The sequence below is a fragment of the Syngnathoides biaculeatus genome, chromosome 12 (genome assembly GCF_019802595.1).
Source record: "Syngnathoides biaculeatus isolate LvHL_M chromosome 12, ASM1980259v1, whole genome shotgun sequence".
Lineage (NCBI taxonomy): Eukaryota > Metazoa > Chordata > Actinopteri > Syngnathiformes > Syngnathidae > Syngnathoides > Syngnathoides biaculeatus.
Window position 1 is genome coordinate 6,816,185 of NC_084651.1, and position 19,836 is coordinate 6,836,020.

Sequence of the window (19,836 nt, forward strand, 5' to 3'; positions counted from 1 at the left end):
GTGGGGTGGGGGTGCAAACCTGCAGCCCTAAATTATGTGCACACTGTACATTGTGTACATCACTCGACACCCCACCCCTAAAAAAATGAAAATAAAAAAAACCCTCCCCTTCCTTTGCATCGCTGTCTAGACCAGTACGCGCCCCGCACGCACAGCGCATACGCCCCCCTCTCATCTTGTATTGATTTTTGTTTCTTTGACGACATTTTGGGCTCGATCCCTCCGATTTGCTCCACTAACCTCCTTCCCTTCCACGCCCAATACCTGAAGGAATGCGTGACAACATCCGCGGCGCTACACCGCGATCACTTATAATGTCGACTCGCGATGCTCACGGTGCAAACCTGGACCGACGGAGGCCACCGAAACGTCCCAAAAACAACAAAAATAAATAATAATAATAATAATGGAGGGACGCGCAGAGGGACAAACTACACCCTGCGATCACGTTCTCCGCATCTTACCTTGCAGCATGACCTCGCTTCAGTCGGCTGGATATGGCGGTTCCGTATGCGAACTGGTGGGGGGTGGGGGGTGGGCTTCTACCTGAGGGAATGGAGACAATAAACAGGCGCAACGATGAAAAACTGTCAAAACGTGCAACGGATGATTTTTTTTTTTTTTTTTTGCGTCAGATCTGTGCGTTTGGATGCGCCTGCTCCGTCAGCTCGCGTTACGGCAGCCTGCGTGGAGCCTGACGTTACCCACCCCCCACCCCCTCGCTCTCCCCCGTACCCATCTTCCAACACCATCCGGCTCACAGCAATCGCATATCATAGCAACGTTTGTTTTATTTTTCATTCTTACGTTCTCCCCCTCCCCCCCCTTTTTTTTTTTAAATCAATTGACTAGTTATGCGAAGACATATTTTCAAAATTCATTCTAGTCATTTTAACCATTCACAAGTAACCTGAAATAAATATATGACAGTGGATTTGGAAAGGGGGGGGGGAAGACTATAAAGTGCATTTTAATATTTGTTTCTGAATAAATGAGGTAATTTAGAATTAAAAAAAAAACAAAAAACAAACTAGTAGGCTACACAGTTGTCCAGATATACCATCACACATCCACCCATCCATTTTCTTCACCGCTTATCCTTACAAGGGTCACAGGGAGTGCTAGAGCCTATCCCAGCTGTCAACGGGGAGGAGGCGGGGTCCACCCTGAACTGGTTGCCAGCCAATCACAGGGCACATGGAGACAAACAGGCGCACTCACAATCACACCTACGGGCAATTTAGAGTGTCGAATTAATGTTGTATGTTTTTGGAATGTGGGAGAAAACCGGAGCGGGCAGAGGAAACCCACGCAGGCACGGGGAGAACATGCAAACTCCACAAAGGCGGGATTGAACCGGGGACCTCAGAACTGTGAGGCCAACGCTTTACCAGCTGACCCACCGCGCCGCCTACCATCAAACAATCTTTAACATTTTATTTTCTCTTGATTTTTTGGGGGGAACACGGGTAAACTGATGCCCGATGAAGCACTTTAGCCTAATCCCCGCTAAATGGTGCCTGTTTGCATCATTAGCAATTCTTGTCTAATCTATTTCTACAGCGTGCAGTTTGCTAGCTAGCTAGCTAAGCCTACTACGTTTCTTTCGCCTTGTCCCGTTAGGGGTTGCCACAGTGTGACATCTCAGATGAACGCTCATATTTGTTTGTTCCAGTTTTTACGCCGGATGTCCTCCCTGTCGCAACCCCTCTCGGGGAGTGGAGGCCCCAGTGGCATACGAACTCACGACCCCTCCTTTACCAAACCAATGCTCTAGCCACTGAGCTAGCTAGCTAGCTAAGCCTATGCCCAGAAAACGTGCCACAATTTCCAGGACATGCTATCGAAATTCCCTAAGTTAAGAGCTGATACTGGGGGCGAGCCCACCATCCATCCACGGTCAAAAGAGGAGCCCCCGGTTAACTTGTGAGCTAAGAGTTGGCTAGCGCCTCTTGAATTGGTGGGAATTTTTTTTTTTAAGATAGCTTCTGCTTTAAGAGGTGTACATTAGCACAATTTCAGGGACTCAGTACTATTGGGATGAATGTCAATCATCGTTTTTGTATCCCATTTAAATTTCTTAGAAAAGTCTCCAAAAATGTGGAATAGTTTAGAAATCTGCTAAGTATTCGTTACCCATCTGCTATTTAGCCGAGTCTTAATTAAACGACTATAAGTCCACATAGGTCAATGACTTATTGGGCGGATGGGTGAGGGGTGGGGCTTGCGCAATCTTTTTAAAGCAGGGGTCACCAACGTGGTGCCCGCGGGCGAATGGTAGCTCGCGAGGACCATATAAGGCGCCTGCGAGGCATGTTCTAAAAAATACCATAGACCACAAATTGTTACTATTATTTGTGCTTTAAATTCTGAATCTGACTTGCTTACGTGTATTGAAATTTTAAAATAGCTGTAATGTCATTTACTACAATAAATTAGAACAAAAATATTTTATGTACGTGGAATGAACCGAAATTTGCCACAAACGGGTCACGTAGCCCTTCATACGATCGGTGCTCACGAAGTCGCCCTCAGCCTCAAAAAGGTTGCTGAGCAAGACCGGTCCTCAAACTTTTTATACCACGTCCAAAATAAAATAAAATAAAATAAAATACCTTCACTGTTTGTGAAAAAGGATGAATGAATGTTAATCCTAGGAACTACATAAAATAATATTGGAATGTTACATTGGTATTGTGGAAAATTTTCAAAAGTAAAACTCCACTTAAATATAAAAAAATGGAATGATTTCATTAAAAAAATTACACAAAAGATTTCTACAACATATACCCAAACAGGTTTTGAATTTTTTTCTTAAATGTACTATACTTTGAGAAGATGAAAATACAACTATATCTAGTAATACTGCAACAGTGACAACCACTGGTCTAGACCTCAATCCCGATGGTGTGTGGGTGTGTGTTTTTTTTTGTCGTTTCAAATCACAATGAAAACTACCATCCAGCTATTCATTTTCTTTGCCGCTTATCCTCATGAGGGTCGCGGGGAGTGCTGGAGCCTATCCCAGCTGTCAACGGGCAGGAGGCGGGGTACACCCTGAACTGGTTGCCAGCCAATCGCAGTACACATGGAGACAAACAGCCACACTCACAATCACACCTAGGGGCAATTTAGAGCGTCCAATTAATGGTGCATGTTTTTGGGATGTGGGAGGAAACCGGAGTGCCCGTAGGAAACCCACGCAGGCACAGGGTGAACATGCAAACTCCACTCAGGCTATGAATCGGAGATCACGATAGCCTTCAATAGTTTGGTGAAGTTGCCCGGAGAGGCGAGGGGAAGTGGAAAAACACTGGGAGATAAAATATGGATCCTGCAAAGGGTGAAACAATTCCAGGTCTTACCTTGAGTCGTCACGTGCTTCAAAAAGACTAGACACTGAAAATCTAATATGAATAGAAGAGTTTTGAATATTTTACCGTATTTATCTCAAGGACTTTTCCAAATGATTGTAAACAGTCCATTTGCATGCATTTCGCTCGTGTTCCATTTTGCCAACGTGCAGTAAGCGCACTAAGTGATTGTAATTGCGCGCAGCCAAAGGTGCAAAATCTCTGCTGGGAAAACGTGAGCGCAGAAGCATGAAATCTCTCGCATTGGGAACGCGCAGGTCTGAAGTTGCCCCGGGAAGCGCTGAAAAAGCAAAAAGATTAAATTCATCTTGCCGTTAAATCCTCGGAAAATATCGACTGGGAAATCTTCCTCCGCGAGGTTCCGTGTCTTCTATTGATTTTCCCGCGACACGGGAACAAATCGCTGGGCGGGAACGGCCGCTTTTGTTTTTGCTGACCTCTCGTGGAGGGCGGCGTTGAGTCAATGAGGTGATGTTATCTTTGATGAGAGGCAATAAAATGACGGCAAAAGAGTTCACGATCGAGCGGCTCGACAAAAACTATTTACACGCGTCGGTGCCCGCGTAAGATTTGAGAGTCCCCGACCCAAATGAAAAGCCTGTTAACTTGTATCACCTTTAAATGTTGTTGGAATGAATAATGACATAATTTCCATTGATTCCCCCACATCAACGTAAGTAAATCATAAAAAAAAAAAAACACTACATATTGAGCATGTTCCAAATGAAGTCATCCTGTTGTGATAACTCGAATATTAAGGCAGCAAAGTCAGCATGTAGTAGATTGAAAACATTTTGCAGTTCAGAGTAAATCCCAGCAGAGGGCAGTGTTGCACTTCACATACAATGACACGAGCGCTTTCATGTTGAATATGTGAGCACTTTATTCAATTAATCTTAGCCTGAGAGGACATTCATTCGATAAGTTCACAAATCAACATGGATAATACTGCATTAAAATAAACCTGACAGTCACATTTCAAACCAAGAAAATGTGTTTGTATAGTGCATTTCATAAACACGATAACTCTAAGTGCTTTACATGATTAAAAGCATTTAATAACAAATGAATAAAACATCTCAAACTGATACTCAACAGCATTTCTATCATGTATTCATGACCTAAACTGTCCAGTGATTTATAGACCAGTAGCAGAACTTCAAAAATCTATTTTAAAGCTGAGTGGTTCACTTTGATGCTGTTTTCGGGAGTCCAGTCAGAAGACCATTACAATAGCCAAGTCCCCTTGAGATCAAACCATGGAGGAGCTTCTCCTGGTCAGCTCAGCATATCCAAGACTTCCCTCTAGATATGTTCTTCGGAGAGGAATAGGCAGTTTTAATAATTGATTTGACTGTTGAAGGTCAGGTCGGATTCCATCAGAACGCTGAGGTTTCGGACTTGGTCTTTAGTTTTTAAAGATAGTGAGTCCACCAAATTTACTAACATTGACCGTATTTTCTTTATTCCCCCAAAACAACTATCTCAGGTGATTTAGTTGAAGAAATGTTTGGCTCATGTGTGTATTTATCTGCTTTAGACAGTGACACAACACCTCAATTGAACAATAGTCATCTAGAGACACCGCTAAAAATAACTTTGTATCATCTGCATCGCTGTGATAGTCAAAATCAAAATTCTGAAGAATTTGACCCAAGGGTAAAACAATCAGTCACATCAGATGAGCGCGCTCGCAAATCTGCACAGTCGAGCTCGAAAAATCACACCCGTAAAATTTGCTACGAGTAGAAAAAAAATAGATATTGAAAGACGCTGCTTATTTTGTGTAGTCTTGACATTAATATTGTCAACAAAACAAGCCTGCTCCTAAACAATCAGCATTCACCCGGAAACAGGAAACGCAAGTTAACCGTTCTGAGCATGTTCCTAAGTTAGGCGAAAAGCGCATGTTCAGAGCTGCTTCACGTACTGCGAGCGCATTTACGTCGAAAGTCATCAGCATCATGAGCCTCGGCAAAGGAAATTCGGTCACTTCTGGGATTTAACACAGGTAATGTTTCAGTATCTAACTATAATTAGTAAATGCGAACCGTCATTTTCCCCGAGGTACGCGTCATCTTGAAGTTGAAAACTTTTCCCCTCGACATGCTTTAGGAAGACATAGATAATCTACTGCTATCTTTCGTCAACGGATTGACAATAGATACTGCTTACGCTAGATTATAACAAAATGTCACGATTGCCGACAGGAATGTTTGTTGTTATCTCTCGCTTGTTGCCACTAACGCTGATTATGTTGAACTAAACTTTCAGCATTTAAAAAAAATTGTTTATTCCTTGACAGGCCAGTGCATTTAACTTTTCTTCAGATAAAATTGATGAAAAATTTTAAATACCGTATCATATCATGTTTGGTAATATCAGTTGAAATTGGAAATGATCATTTCTGAGTTTAAAATTTTCTATTTTAGTTATGTATTTGTTTATTTTATTCTTAACTTACAATTACGTTATATTAATCCAGTGTGTTGTTTTAAGTTCGTGAGATTCCATCCCTAATCACACCCGCAACTTTGACTGACCACACCCGTACAATTTTTTTTTAAACGTGAGTGACTGGGTAACATGTACAGGCAGAACAGGAGAGGTCCAAGAAAAGAGCCCTGAGGGACCCCATAGGTTACGGCAGTTTATCGAGATCGAGCACTGCCAACGTAACAAAATAACACATCTGAAAATTAAAGTTATTAAAACAAAACCTGTTGAAGAATAAATGCAAACGCATTGTACTTCAATTGAAATAGAACTACTCTGTACTTTAACACTTTTTAATCGTTGTACAAGTGTAAATACAAACTTGACCGCCGTGGAATCAAAACGTAAAAACGACTCACCCGGTTCATTCTTGAGCTGATTGGAGCGAGTGGTGTTCATTCTTTTCTTCTTCTTTCTCGTACCGAGAGGTCAGGACAGAGATGAGCAAACCTTGCCGTCGAATCAATTTCCCTGTCACGCTTTTTCTTCGCCGTCATCGCAGGCCTTTTCACCACATAAATGCGCAGAAGGAAATAATGTCATGTAATAATTTGGAGAGCAGAGCGCTATTTGACATTTTCTTCTTGCAGCCAAGTAAAAATTTGTTTCACCTAGATTTTATTCACAGCGTGACCACACTTTTTGGTTTAACATAAAAATTGCATTTTTTTTTTTTTTTTTAAGGTGTGCATAGCAGGGCGGTGAAGCGGTTTGGCGCGTGGGCGCCGTGCCCTTGTACCTGCAGCAGCTTGGCACTGGCAGGTGTATTGTCCTCAAATAGGGCCAGCGTGACAAGTTGTTCACTGGCGGCTGTAGGCGGCAGCATAAATATGACTTTTTGTGGCTTTCGGGCCAGGCCGGACCGGACCTGGAGGAGGAGGGAGGCTTGCTTTGCGAGCTTTATGACAAAATGCTTCAGCCCCCATTAACCTTCACAGAGTGAGTATCGGGAGGGGATTTGGGGCAGAATAAAGCACCGGAGTGAGAAGGCGCCGTCCTTCATTTCTCCTCTTTCGGCGGGTCATCCCGTAGCTGGACTGGGACAGAAAGCGCTGATAAGAAAATGATTGAGTATATTGGGCCTCGGTCACAAACCGATTCATGATCCCAGGTTGCTCTGCGGAATACAAAGAAAGTCGGAAGTCATTTTGTGTGTGTGTGTGTGTGTGTGTGTGTGTGTGTAATCAGGAAGCTTTATCAAAAAAAGTGTGCCATACAGACATGAAATTCATCGACAAGTCATGCCACAGATTCTATCCACCATTAAAATGGCCATTACACCTGCAACAAGAGAAAATGGAAGAAAATGTACAGTTGTTAACGCTTTTGCTGTCACGTGCCATCGGTGGTGCGGGGGTGGACCCAAATGCAGGACTCCGAGACAAGGGCATAATGTCCAGTGGGTTTTATTGCAGAAGTAGTGTCCGCACACGGTAGCACAGTGCAAACTCAATGAACTGGCAAATTCCCGTGACGTAAACTCCAACATTTATAGATGGTTAATTAACATGCCGAAGCCGCAACAGCTGTGACGAGTGACAGAGGTGGCACCGCCCAGAGCGGTGACGAAGCCACGCCCCTCCTGCTCATGAAATTTGTACTTGTAACAGTTCCCACTATCCCGTGGAGACTATAAGATGTTGACGTGTCACTTTGGGAACTTTCATCACTGACGTCGGCCTTGAGCGAGGACCTGACTCACTCACCACCGACATTCTACGGTGCTTTTTGGGGTTCTTCCGATCCAAAAGCAACCCAGCAAAATAATGGAAGCGAAGACATATTGCAAGAGAAAAGCAGAAGCCGCCACGGTGGGTCAGCTGGTAAAGCGTTGGCCTCACAGTTCTGAGGACCCAGATTTTGATCCTGGCCCCGCCTTTGTGGAGTTTGCACGTTCTCCCCGTGCCTGCGTGGGTTTTCTCCGGGCACTCCGGTTTCCTCCCACATCCCAAAAACATGCAACATTAATTGGACACTCTAAATTGCCCCAAGGTGTGATCGTGAGTGCAGCTGTTTGTCTCCATGTGCCCTGCGATTGGCTGGCAAGCAGTTCAGGGTGTACCCCGCCTCCTGCCCGTTGACAGCCGGGATAGGCTCCGGCACTACCCGCGACCCCCGTGAGAATAAGTGGCAAAGAAAATGGATGGATGGATGAAAATCAGAAGCAGGGGATTGTCTAAAAATGTCTCGGGGAACCCCCCCCCCATAAAAATACACATACACAGTTACGAGATCCCCCCTACGAAGTTTCGATGAGCGACAGCTGCCGGTCTCTGCGAGAACCTGAAAAAATGTGGTGGTACCGAACACTGTTAAAAATAAACATTCATGTCGTGTACACTTTCACAGTTTCCAAATCCCCGCCACTTTCCTTGATTTAATTTGACACACTGCTAGACCTGAAATCCATTTTAGGAACCGAACCAGGAACAGAACTTGTAATGTCTAGGAAAGAATGACATTTTGAAAATATTTAAATTTTTTGTAGATTTTGGACCAGGTATTGTCATCAAACTTCTGGGCGAAAGAACAACAATTGGGGTATTTTTATTGCTGTCAAATCTCATATTACTTCCTAACAGTATGTAATTAAAGGTCCACTATCATGAAATACATGATTTTTAGTATGTTATTGATGAAAAAAAAAAAAAAAATGCAGCCCTATGGGGGCACAAACCAGTGCAATCTGTAGGCCGGTCCCAAGCCCGGATAAATGCAGAGGGTTGCGTCAGGAAGGGCATCCGGCGTAAAAACTGTGCCAAACAAGTATGAGCGTTCATCTAAAGAATCCCATACCGGATCGGTCGTGGCCCGGGTTAACAACGCCCGCCCCCGGCACTGCTAACCTGCAGGGCGTCGGTGGAAATTCAGCTACCGTGGGTCGAAGACAAAGAAGAGGAGGAAACCGGATCCAGCGTCAGAAGAAAAAGAGGAATGCACAGAGCCTACAACTGCGTGTAGGGACTTTGAATGTTGGGACTATGACAGGAAAAGCTCAGGAGTTGGTTGACATGATGATTAGGAGAAAGGTTGATATGTTATCTGTGCATCCAAGAGAGCAGGTGGAAAGGTAGTAAGGCTAGAAGTTTGGGAGCAGGGTTTAAATTATTCTACCACGGAGTAGATGGGAAGAGAAATGGAGTAGGGGTTATTTTAAAGGAAGAGCTGGCTAAGAATGTCTTGGAGGTGAAAAGAGTATCAGATCGAGTGATGAGACTAAAATTTGAAATTGAGGGTGTTATGTATAATGTGGTTAGCGGCTATGCACCACAGGTAGATGTGACCTAGAGTTGAAAGAGAAATTCTGGAAGGAACTAGATGAAGTAGTTCTGAGCATCCCAGACAGCAAGAGAGTTGTGATTGGTGCAGATTGTAATGGACATATTGGGACAGGAAACAGGGGCGATGAAGAAGTGATGGGTAAGTACGGCATCCAGGAAAGGAACTTTGAAGGGCAGATGGTGGTGGACTTTGCAAAAAGATGGAGATGGCTGTAGTGAACACTTATTTCCAGAAGAGGGAGGAACATATAGTGACCTACAAGAGCGGAGGTAGAACCACGCAGGTAGATTATATTTTGTGCGGACGATGTAATCTGAAGGAGGTTACTGACTGTAAAGTAGTGGTAGGGGAGAGTGTAGCTCGACAGCATAGGATGGTAGTATGTAGGATGATTCTGGTGGTGGGTAGGAAGATTAAGAAGACAAAGGTAGAGCAGAGAACCATGTGGTGGAAGCTGAGAAAGGAAGAATGTTGTGCGGCCTTCCGGAAAGAGGTGAGACAGGCTCTCGATGGACAACCGAAGCTCCCGGAAGACTGGACGACGACAGCCAAGGTGATCAGAGAGACAGGCAGGAGAGTACTTGGTGTGTCATCTGGTAGGAAAGGGGAGAAGGAGACTTGGTGGTGGAACCCCAAAATACAGGGAGTTACAAGAAAGAGATTAGCGAAGAAGAAGTGGGATACTGGAGGACTGAGGAGAGGCGAAAGGAGTACATCGAGATGCGACGTAGGGCAAAGGTAGAGGTGGCAAAGGCTAAACAAGAGGCATATGAAGACATGTACACCAGGTTGGACACGAAAGAAGGAGAAAAGGATCAGGTTGGCCAGACAGAGGGATAGAGATGGGAAGGATGTGCAGAAGGTAAGGGTGATTAAGGATAGAGATGGAAATGTGTTGACTGGTGCCGGTAGAGTGCTAAATAGATGGAAAGAATACTTTGAGTTGATGAATGAAGAAAATGAGAGAGAAGGAAGAGTTGAAGAGGCACAGAGTGAAGGACCAGGAAGTGGAAATGATTACTAAGGAGGAAGTCAGAAGGCACTACAAAGGATGAAAAATGGAAAGGCAGTTGGTCCTGATGACATACCGGTAGAGGTATGGAAGCAATTTGGAGAGATGGCTGTGGAGTTTTTGACCAACTTATTCAACAGAATACTAGCGGGCGAAAAGATGCCTGAAGAATGGAGGAAAAGTGTTCTAGTTCCCATTTTTAAGAACAAAGGGGATGTTCAGAGCTGTGGGAACTATAGAGGAATAAAGTTGATGAGCCACACAATGAAGTTATGGGAAAGAGTAGTGGAGGCTAGACTCAGGACAGAAGTAAGTATCTGCGAGCAACAGTATGGTTTCATGCCTAGAAAGAGTACCACAGATGCATTACTTGCCTTGAGGATGCTCGTGGAAAAGTACAGAGAAGGTCAGAAGGAGCTACATTGTGTCTTTGTGGATCTAGAGAAAGCCTATGACAGAGTACCAAGAGAGGAACTGTGGTACTGCATGCGTAAGTCTGGTGTGGCAGAGAAGTATGTTAAAATAGTACAGGACATGTATGATGGCAGCAGAACAATGGTGAGGTGTGCCTTAGGTGTGACAGAGGAATTTAAAGTGGAGGTGGGACTGCATCAGGGATCAGCTCTGAGCCCCTTCCTGTTTGCAGTGGTAATGGATAGGCTGACAGATGAGGTTAGACTGGAATCCCCTTGGACCATGATGTTCGCAGATGATATTGTGATATGCAGTGAAAGCAGGGAGCATGCAGAGGAACAATTAGAAAGATGGAGACATGCACTGGAGAGGAGAGGAATGAAGATAGCCGAAGTAAAACAATGTATGTGCGTGAATGAGAGAGGTGGAGGGGGAAGAGTGAGGCTACAGGAAGAAGAGATAGCGAGGGTGGAGGACTTCAAATATTTAGGGTCAACAATCCAGAGCAATGGTGAGTGTGGTCAGGAAGTGAAGAAACGGGTCCAAGCAGGTTGGAACAGCTGGCGGAAGGTGTCTGGTATGTTATGTGACAGAAGGGCAAAGTTTACAAAACAGTGGTGAGGCCAGCCATGATGTACGGATTAGAGACGGTGGCTCTGAAGAAACAACAGGAAGCAGAACTTGAGGTCGCAGAAATGAAGATGTTGAGGTTCTCGCTCGGAGTGACCAGGTTGGCTAGGATTAGAAATGAGCTCATTAGAGGGACAGCCAAAGTTGGATGTTTTGGAGATAAGATTCGAGAGAGCAGACTTCGATGGTTTGGACATGTTCAGAGGCGAGAGAGCGAGTATATTGGTAGAAGGGTGCTGAGGATGGAGCTGCCAGGCAAAAGAGCGAGAGAAAGACCAAAGAAAAGGTTTATGGATGTGGTGAGGGAAGACATGAGGGCAGTTGGGGTTAGAGAGGAAGATGCAGGAGATAGGCTAAGATGGCAAAAGATGACACGCTGTGGCGATCCCTAACGGGACAAGCCGAAAGGAAAAGAAGAAGATTGATGAAAAAAAAAAAAACGGCAGCCAGTATGGACCCATCCATTTTTTCCACCACAACACATGATTTTGACATATATGGCTTTTTGTAACTCCCGCCATGAAAATCCTCTCGAGGGATTTGTTTTTTTTTTTTTTTAGAAGAAGCAGGAAGTGACGTGCAGGGCAGTAGCGCACTCAAGCGGACTCGTTTTTTTTCTATTAATTTTACCTGCGGGAAGGTAACTCGTTCCTCCGTGTTAGCCAAAATCCCAGCTCATTGTATTGCTGGATATCTTTCGAACACTCGGGAGGATGGATTCACTTTTCATACTTTTCCAAAATATCCAATTCACCGTGAAAAATGGAAGGACGAGAGCTACGTGGGTTCCAAATGACAGGTAGGCGTCTATACGGCTACTAAAAAAAACTATAATTGGGAGGTTGGACGGCCTACGCAGGCCTCGCGGATCGCCACCGGCCTTGTCGACAAGGCTTCGGCCGCGGTGGCTCATCTCCACTGCCGAAATGGATCGGACGGGGAGGCGGTTTGGCCGTGGCGTCGTTGTCGCTCGCGGGCGGCGCTGTTTTTATCACCACCGCGCGGAGGTGGATCGGGCGGAGAGGTGGTTTAGCCGTGATCCGCATATCATCTAAATATGGCTCGAAACGAGAGGGTAATATTGCCTTGGTCACTTCACTCGGGTGTGAGATGTTTAATTCTTCAAAAAGAGCTTCTGTGTCAGAAGGGGCGTGTTCATCTCCCATCGTAGGTGGCAAAGCGTATTTTCAATGGCGAATGTCCGGGGTGACGTCACGGGCAGCAGATGCAGCCAACACGGCGACCATTTGGATGTCGAATGAAACTTCCGCAACTTTGCGCATGGATGATGCGCTCTCCGCTCATATTTATTTTGTCGTGTAGACATTGTAGTGAATAATGTATTTTTCTTTACAATATCTATTTTAGAATGTTTATAGGGACGACACTTGGGCTTTAGAGGTAGAAGCCGTCTCCCCCCCCCCCCCCCAATTCTGCTAAATTGGACGTTAAGCAGCATCAACAAACAGACTGCGTACAACCTTTGTTTACAGGTTGCATTCGAAACGGATTTATCACACAAATACAATCCCAGCTGTTGAAACTCGGCACGTGGCGCCGGCGTCACGGGACCGGCTCAGCTGTCGACCTGCCATCTCAACGGCTCTCTTCATTAAAGTAGAGCGCTGTCCATTAGGTGCCGTAATCCTGCTCACCCGGCGCAACGCATGCGACCTTGAGGTGGATCCGCGGCGGGTCTGTAAACAGCTCCCGAGCTCTCACTCCGCCGTAATAAATGTCAGCCGCGCTTTGGCTGGTGGGGCGCGGCGGAGGGCCGGGCGAGCTGTTCAGCGGCAGTATTTCCAAAGTCGCCTTTACTTGCGATGCGGAGGGCACACGGTGTGACTTTTCCTCGCCGTCTCTTACGGCAGCCAATCATTTCCGTCTCACCTCTTAATTGAGCCGGATGCAAGTTAATGATTCCACACCGAGGGGGGGGGGGGGGGGGGAATCATCAAGATTCAGACAGGCACCTGTTCTTTTGTGTCCGTAGACGCCTGGCAGCAGAAAACCATTAGCGGCCATATTTGTCCGCCACTGACAGTTGTGACCTTTCCCGGTGGCGCATCCTCTTACGTAGGACGGCTTTTCTTTCGTCAAAGCGAGGAGTGATCGTTCATTTCGTATGCGCATGCATTGCATATTTGAGGAACACTCCGTACGCGGGCGGCGCGTTTTGACATCGGGGCGGTTCTGATGTTCAGAGTTAGCGGTGCCGCCGCGGAAAAAGATCAGTTTGCCATCTGATGCTCGCGTCGCTTCGATGCAACGCGGTGATTAATGAGCTGCAAAGCTTGAAAGCGATCCAAACACAATGGGTGTTATTTTCCCAATATCACAATTGTTGTGGTGCCAAGTTACTGTAGCAACATGAGGAAAAATGGGGGGGAACGCGCTCTAAGCGGGATGCCGTATCGCAAACCTCAATGACACGTGTGAACACTTCTCTGATAATAGCAATCAAAAGTGAGCATTGTTTTATTTATAAAGGCACTACAGTGCATTATACTCACTGCCTAATGTGGCAAGGACGAGTTCATGAATTAAACAAAGTCCAAAACATTTGTTTTAAAGCAGGAGAGAAAAAAATAGTTTTTCAAACAGTCATTATGACTTAACAGTAGCAAACTATCAATACGTGTGTGTGTGTGTGTGAGAGAGAGAGACGCCCCATCTAACACTTCTAATTTATTAATCAAAGCAACACAGCTTTGCAAAGAAAAAACTTCAACCCAATCCCATTTAGTATTATACTGTAATTTGCGGCCTATAAGCCGCGACTTTTTCCACGCGCTTTCAACCCTGCGGTTTCTGGGGTGATGCGACTAATTTGTGGATTTTCTCTAACGGCCGCAGGGGGGCACTCGAGCGGAAAAGGTAAGAGTGAGATCGAATATATGTGCTGAGGAAGTGACTTTTATCGGTCCGGCCCTATTAGCGCTGTGCTCGCGTGTTACTGCCGTGTCTGAGTGATTTTTAATGGTATTTTTTTTCTGGCCCTGTTAGCGTTAGTGTTAGCATTAGCGCGGCGGCACCAGTGTTAAACTCTGTGTGCCGAGGAAGTGACTTTTACTGCCGTGTCTCAGTGATTTTTAGCACTAGCACGTGGCAGTAGCGTTAAACTCTCTTTGTGCCAAGGAAGTGACCTTTACTGGTCCGGCCCTATTAGCACTGCACTAGCATGTTAGTGCCTTGTCTCAGTGATTTTTACCAGTATTTTATTTTTATTTTTTTAACCGGCCCTGTTAGCGTGGCACAAGCGTTAGTGTTAATGTTAGCATTAGCGCGGCGGCACCAGTGTTAAACTCTGTGTGCTGAGGAAGTGACTTTTACTGCCGTGTCTCAGTGATTTTTAGCACTAGCACGCGGCACTAGCGTTAAACTCTCCTTGTGCCAAGGAAGTGACCTTTACTGGTCCGGCCCTGTTAGCACTGCACTAGGATGTTAGTGCCTTGTCTCAGTGATTTTTACCAGTATTTTATTTTTATTTTTTTAACCGGCCCTGTTAGCGTGGCACAAGCGTTAGTGTTAATGTTAGCATTAGCGCGGCGGCACCAGTGTTAAACTCTGTGTGCTGAGGAAGTGACTTTTACTGCCGTGTCTCAGTGATTTTTAGCACTAGCACGCGGCACTAGCGTTAAACTCTCCTTGTGCCAAGGAAGTGACCTTTACTGGTCCGGCCCTGTTAGCACTGCACTAGGATGTTAGTGCCTTGTCTCAGTGATTTTTACCAGTATTTTATTTTATTTTTTTTAACCGGCCCTGTTAGCGTGGCACAAGCGTTAGCGTTAGTGTTAGCATGAGCACGCGGCACTAGCGTTAAACTCTGTGTGCCGAGGATGTGACTTTTACCGGGCCGGCCCTGTTAGCGACGCGCTAGCATGTTACTGCCGTGTCTCAGTGATTTTTACCAGTATGTTGTTTTTTTTTTTTAACCAGCCCTGTCAGCGTGGCAGCGCTAGCGTTAGCGCGGCGGTGCTAGCATTACCATTACCACGGCGGCAATAGTGTTAGCATTAGCGCAGCAGCGATAGCCTTAAGCTCTGTGTACCGTCTTTGTAAATATCTCGTGTTTCAAAGTGGGCACTAGTAGATTTACACAGCTACTGCCTATGTATGTACCAAATGGTATTTACCTTTACAAATGTCCTGGGTAAGCCTGATAACAAGGTGCGCTCTGTCGGCCGGGAATTACAGTAGTTACGTACCAAAAGCGTGACCATTTTAAGACTTGCTGCAAACCAAATGGAAATTAAAAAAAAGGGCAACTGATTGTTGAAGAAGTGCCTGTAACCTTTTCGAGCACTGCAGAAGTGCTCTTTAGTTTCGATTCCGATTGGACGGGGACTTTACATGTGTGTAAATACGTATAGCAGCCCATTACATTTAGTCCCCCCCCCCCCCAGGGGACAATGAAGCATTGCTCTTTTTCCTGAAGTGACTAGAATACATATTAGCTCGTTTCAGCCTCAGTTAATTCAAGGTTTCTCTTCAGGGCTCAAAGGTTATTTTCAATGTTAGAAGAGGGACCTCATTGATTTGGAATGACATCCAATCCAAAATGTGTGAGGTATCTAGGGCCAGATTTCATCCCGTATCATTTTTTTCCCCCCTCCCCCTTTCTTGCCACCCAAGTACAGATACACATCATTCTGTTGTATTAGGCGGCTGACAAGTGCAATTTAAAACGTATTGAAAAATCTTTGATGGAATGCGATCTCGCTTTTTGGGAGGGCGGGGCCCGCAACAAAAGGGAGGAATTCAATTTAGAGCCGGCCATAGAGAGGGATTCATCTTTTGACTGATGTTACAAAGAGAATGGGAACTCTTTTTTTGTATTTGTTGGCACTGGTGCATGATGTGAGGTGTCTGGGTCAATCAGCTTCTGCTGCATCACTGATGGAGTTTCCACTGCCCACATACAAATATAAAATGCTGGAATGGAATACTCCCGATGCACACTTACAAAGCATAACCCCCCCCCCCCTTTTTTTTGTTTTTGTTTTAAAAGTTCTCTCCCTTTCTTACAAAGAGCAGGAGCGAGCCAAAGCACTGCGAGCAAATCCAAACTTGGCCGTTATTAATGATCACCAAAGGCCGCTTCTCACTTCAGAGAGCTGAAGAAAGATCTTCCGGGGAAAACATCTGTCCCCAATAAAAGTACTACGCCCATGCAAGTTATCGCCACCGCCCTCCCGCCTGAACCCTGCGGCCGTCGACAAAGGTACAAAACGAGATTATCGTAATTCCCGGCCGACGGAGCGCACCTGGTTACAAGCCTCACCGAGTACATTTGTAAAGGAAATACCATTTGGTAAATACATACGCCGCATGTAGCTGCCATAAGTGTCAGTTATAGTACTTAAATTAATTTTGTTGTTTATTCATTTATTTGAATTAAAGAGTAAGAGTAAAGAAGAATTTATGTTATTGAGAGAAAACATTTTCTTTTGTTAGTTCACGTTTATGTAGCGGAACCTTCTTCACCAATGTTGTTGGTGTCAGGACACTTATTTTGGGGAACTTCCTGTACAAACTATTTCAGCGGCAAAGATTAGACGGCAGTTAGTTTGAAAGAGAGACGCAAGAACAATAACTTTGTTTGGTCAGAAGATCAATGAGTTCTTATGGCATCGATGACATCTGTGGAATCTTTGGCATTTTGGCATCAAAATATCCTGGCATGTCGGCATATAAGCTTGTTGACGTGCTAATAAAAGCCTGTGAAAAAGAGCAACTTGTCCAGAGTGACTGAACTGGAGTTAAACTGCAGCTGTGTAAAAGTGCCCACATTGAAACACGAGATATTTACAAAGAAAAATGGTACACAGAAAAAGTTTAACGCTAGCGCGGCGCTAATGCTGGCACCGCACTAAAGCTAGCGCTAACAGGGCCGGTTAAAATAAAACTTACCGGTAAATATCACTGAGACATGCTCGTAACACAGCAGCAACACCGCTAACGCTAGAGCAGAGCTAACAGGGCCAGTAAAAGTCACTTCCTCGGCACATATATTCCACCGGTCTCATTCTTACCTTTTCCGCTCGAGTGCCGCCTTGCGGCCTTTAGAAAACGAATGCACAAATTACCGGCGTCACCGCATAAACCGCAGGGTTGAAAGCGTGTGGAAAAAAGTCGCGGCTTGTAGGCCGGAAATTACGGTAGTAAAAAGACTGGGAAGTGGAAAGGGAGAGGGAAGGAGGGGGGGTTGTTCTCTCGTCATCTGATCTCTTACCAATTAGGAAGTGGGGACTGTCCTTGGGTGGAGGGAAAAATCACCGTAATCACCTCATCCATCAGCCAAGATGTCAGTGAAAGGCCGAATCCCGTCACACGTGCGTGTGATGAAAGCATCGTGGGGACGCGGACACGTTGAGGCACATGTTTTACCCTTCAACTGTTATTTCGGAGAAGCCGGACCGGTTCGGATTATATCTGCATCGGTTTTGCGTTGACTTTAACGCGCGATGGATGGAACGTTGCTTCCGTGTCGGAAAAAAAGACAAACGTTTGATGGCGTCAAGTATGGCAGCTCGCTCGGCCCGCAACATCTGCGGTGATCTGGCTGGGGATGAAAGAGCTTGAACTGTGACACGTTCGGGTCTGTTGTTTGTGCGGCATCGTTTGGAGCGCCTGCTCAAACCGCATTAATTAAATATGGCAGGAGAAGGTTTGTGTGTGTGGGGCATCACGTCGGCCGCGTTGGGCTGCATTCCATTTTATTCGCATCGCGCTCAAGTAGCGAGAATACGGCAGAAAGGTTTTGAGCTGTATTAAGTTGGTTTCAGATGCGCAAACGTGCACGCTACACTACATTTGGACCAGGGAATAAGACTCGTCCCGTCCCTGTTTTTACCCGCCCCGTGGATGATTTAAAAAAAAAAAAAGAAAAAAAAACGTCTGCACCCCACTATGTCATCACCTCATTTATAAATCATGACGAGAGCCCAAAGTGTGCATCCAGTGTCAAAATGAAAAATTGAGCAAAAGAGCAAAGCAATAAGGTTAAGCTAAGTAAAGAAGATGGAGGACATTCCGCCAATGCGTGACTTGACCCTGGCTCGTCTTGGTCCTTACGAGCTCACGTCGTCGCCGGGTTTTAGGGCGGCTAATGCGGCGCGGCGCCTCTAAACCCTTACAGACGTTTATACACTCTTATAAAAGCGATAACATAAAATGAGTTTCAAGCTTGATGCTGCTCGGAGGGGAAAGATTTCTAGCTGGAGATGGAGTCTGTTCTCGCCAGAATAAATAAAGAATATTTAATTAAAACAATAACAAATAAAATAATAATAAAGAATAAGTAAAATAAAATTAAGAATAAAAATAATAAAATAAAGAATAGAAAAAATAAAAATAAATAACATTTTGGAGTGAGAAAAGTAATGAATAAATGGCATGTTTCGTATTAAAAGCTGTCAAATTAGTTTTGAGTTTCTTGAAAGAAAAATGCTACGGTATACCTAGATGTTCACTATGGTTGTAGATTATGTTGCTAAGGGGGTGGTGGTGGGAGCGGGGCCTCTACGTTATTACAGATGAATAGATCATTAACTGATGGGGAAATTGACAAATGAATAAATCGTTATTGTTTCAAAGCCGCATTTGACCAGACCGCATCTATGAATGTTGAACTGAGCAGAATAATCAACTTCAAGTCACGTCGCTATTATTTCAACCACAAACTAGTTGCAATTCAAACAAACACATACAGTAGTGCCCCCCGCATTGCCTCGTTTGCTTCAGGACAATTCCTCAACACTCAATTCCACACAATTGAACAAATTTATAATAACCAATTAATCCATTAACATGCCCATACGCTACAGCGCGCGTACGTGCTTGGTTTCGGCATGATTTCCATCTAAATTCGCACAAGAACTTGTTATTACAGCGAGTCAAAGCTCAGGTGAGAAACGTCTGTGGGAGGATGATTGGGATCATGCAGCCCGAGGGAGCTGAGAAGAGGAAGACGGAGATGCTTCTAGAGGGGAAAAACAGCGGGAGATAGCAAAAATAAGAAAGAATATCGGGTTGGGAGAACTACCTGCTGAGTGTCAAGACAAAGATGGGTGGTAACAAAAAAAAAAAAAAAGGATGAAAATAGAAATACTCAAACAGGAATGGCATCAAGTAAAAACGGGTGACGGTGCCTCAACACGTACTGTGAGCATAGAGTACGTGGCCAAGGTAAACCATGCAAAAGACAGCATTTATGACATCATGTTAGTTATATTAAAAGTGCCTGCGTGAAGCAATCAGCAGAGGCTAAATATCTAAATATTGCAGCTTCATGGTATTGCAGCATAGTGGACCCCCTGCTATTCATTGGGGACCAGGCCCTACTGCATATAGCAAAAAAACAAGTGAATAAAATGGGGATTCAACTAAACCCAAATAAGTGGTGGGTTCTGCAAAAATGGGGGATAGGTTAAAAACAAATTGTGACGGAGTGAATTTCAGAATACTGACGACAGTGTGCGGGGGCGGACCCAAATGCAGGACTCTCAGGCAGAAGCATAATGTTTGCTGTGGTTTTATTTCAGAAAGAGGTCGATACCAAAAACCAGTCTAATACAAGGCAGAGGTACAGATACGCTAGGCTAGGCAGGATCCAAAAAGACATAA

At 44.9% G+C, this 19,836-nt stretch overlaps 1 protein-coding gene across 1 annotated transcript in view; it reads right to left on the reverse strand.

Moving 5' to 3' along the window:
• The window catches only part of LOC133510107 (receptor-type tyrosine-protein phosphatase epsilon-like), a 130,581-nt gene that overhangs the window by 28,854 nt on the left and 81,891 nt on the right, over positions 1 to 19,836 (reverse strand). Inside the window, exons 5-6 of the mRNA XM_061837797.1 lie at positions 6,230 to 6,374; positions 465 to 546 (exon numbers count right to left, since the gene is read on the reverse strand). The gene's annotated coding sequence lies outside the window, so the exon portion shown is untranslated. The remainder of the gene's footprint in view (positions 1 to 464; positions 547 to 6,229; positions 6,375 to 19,836) is intronic.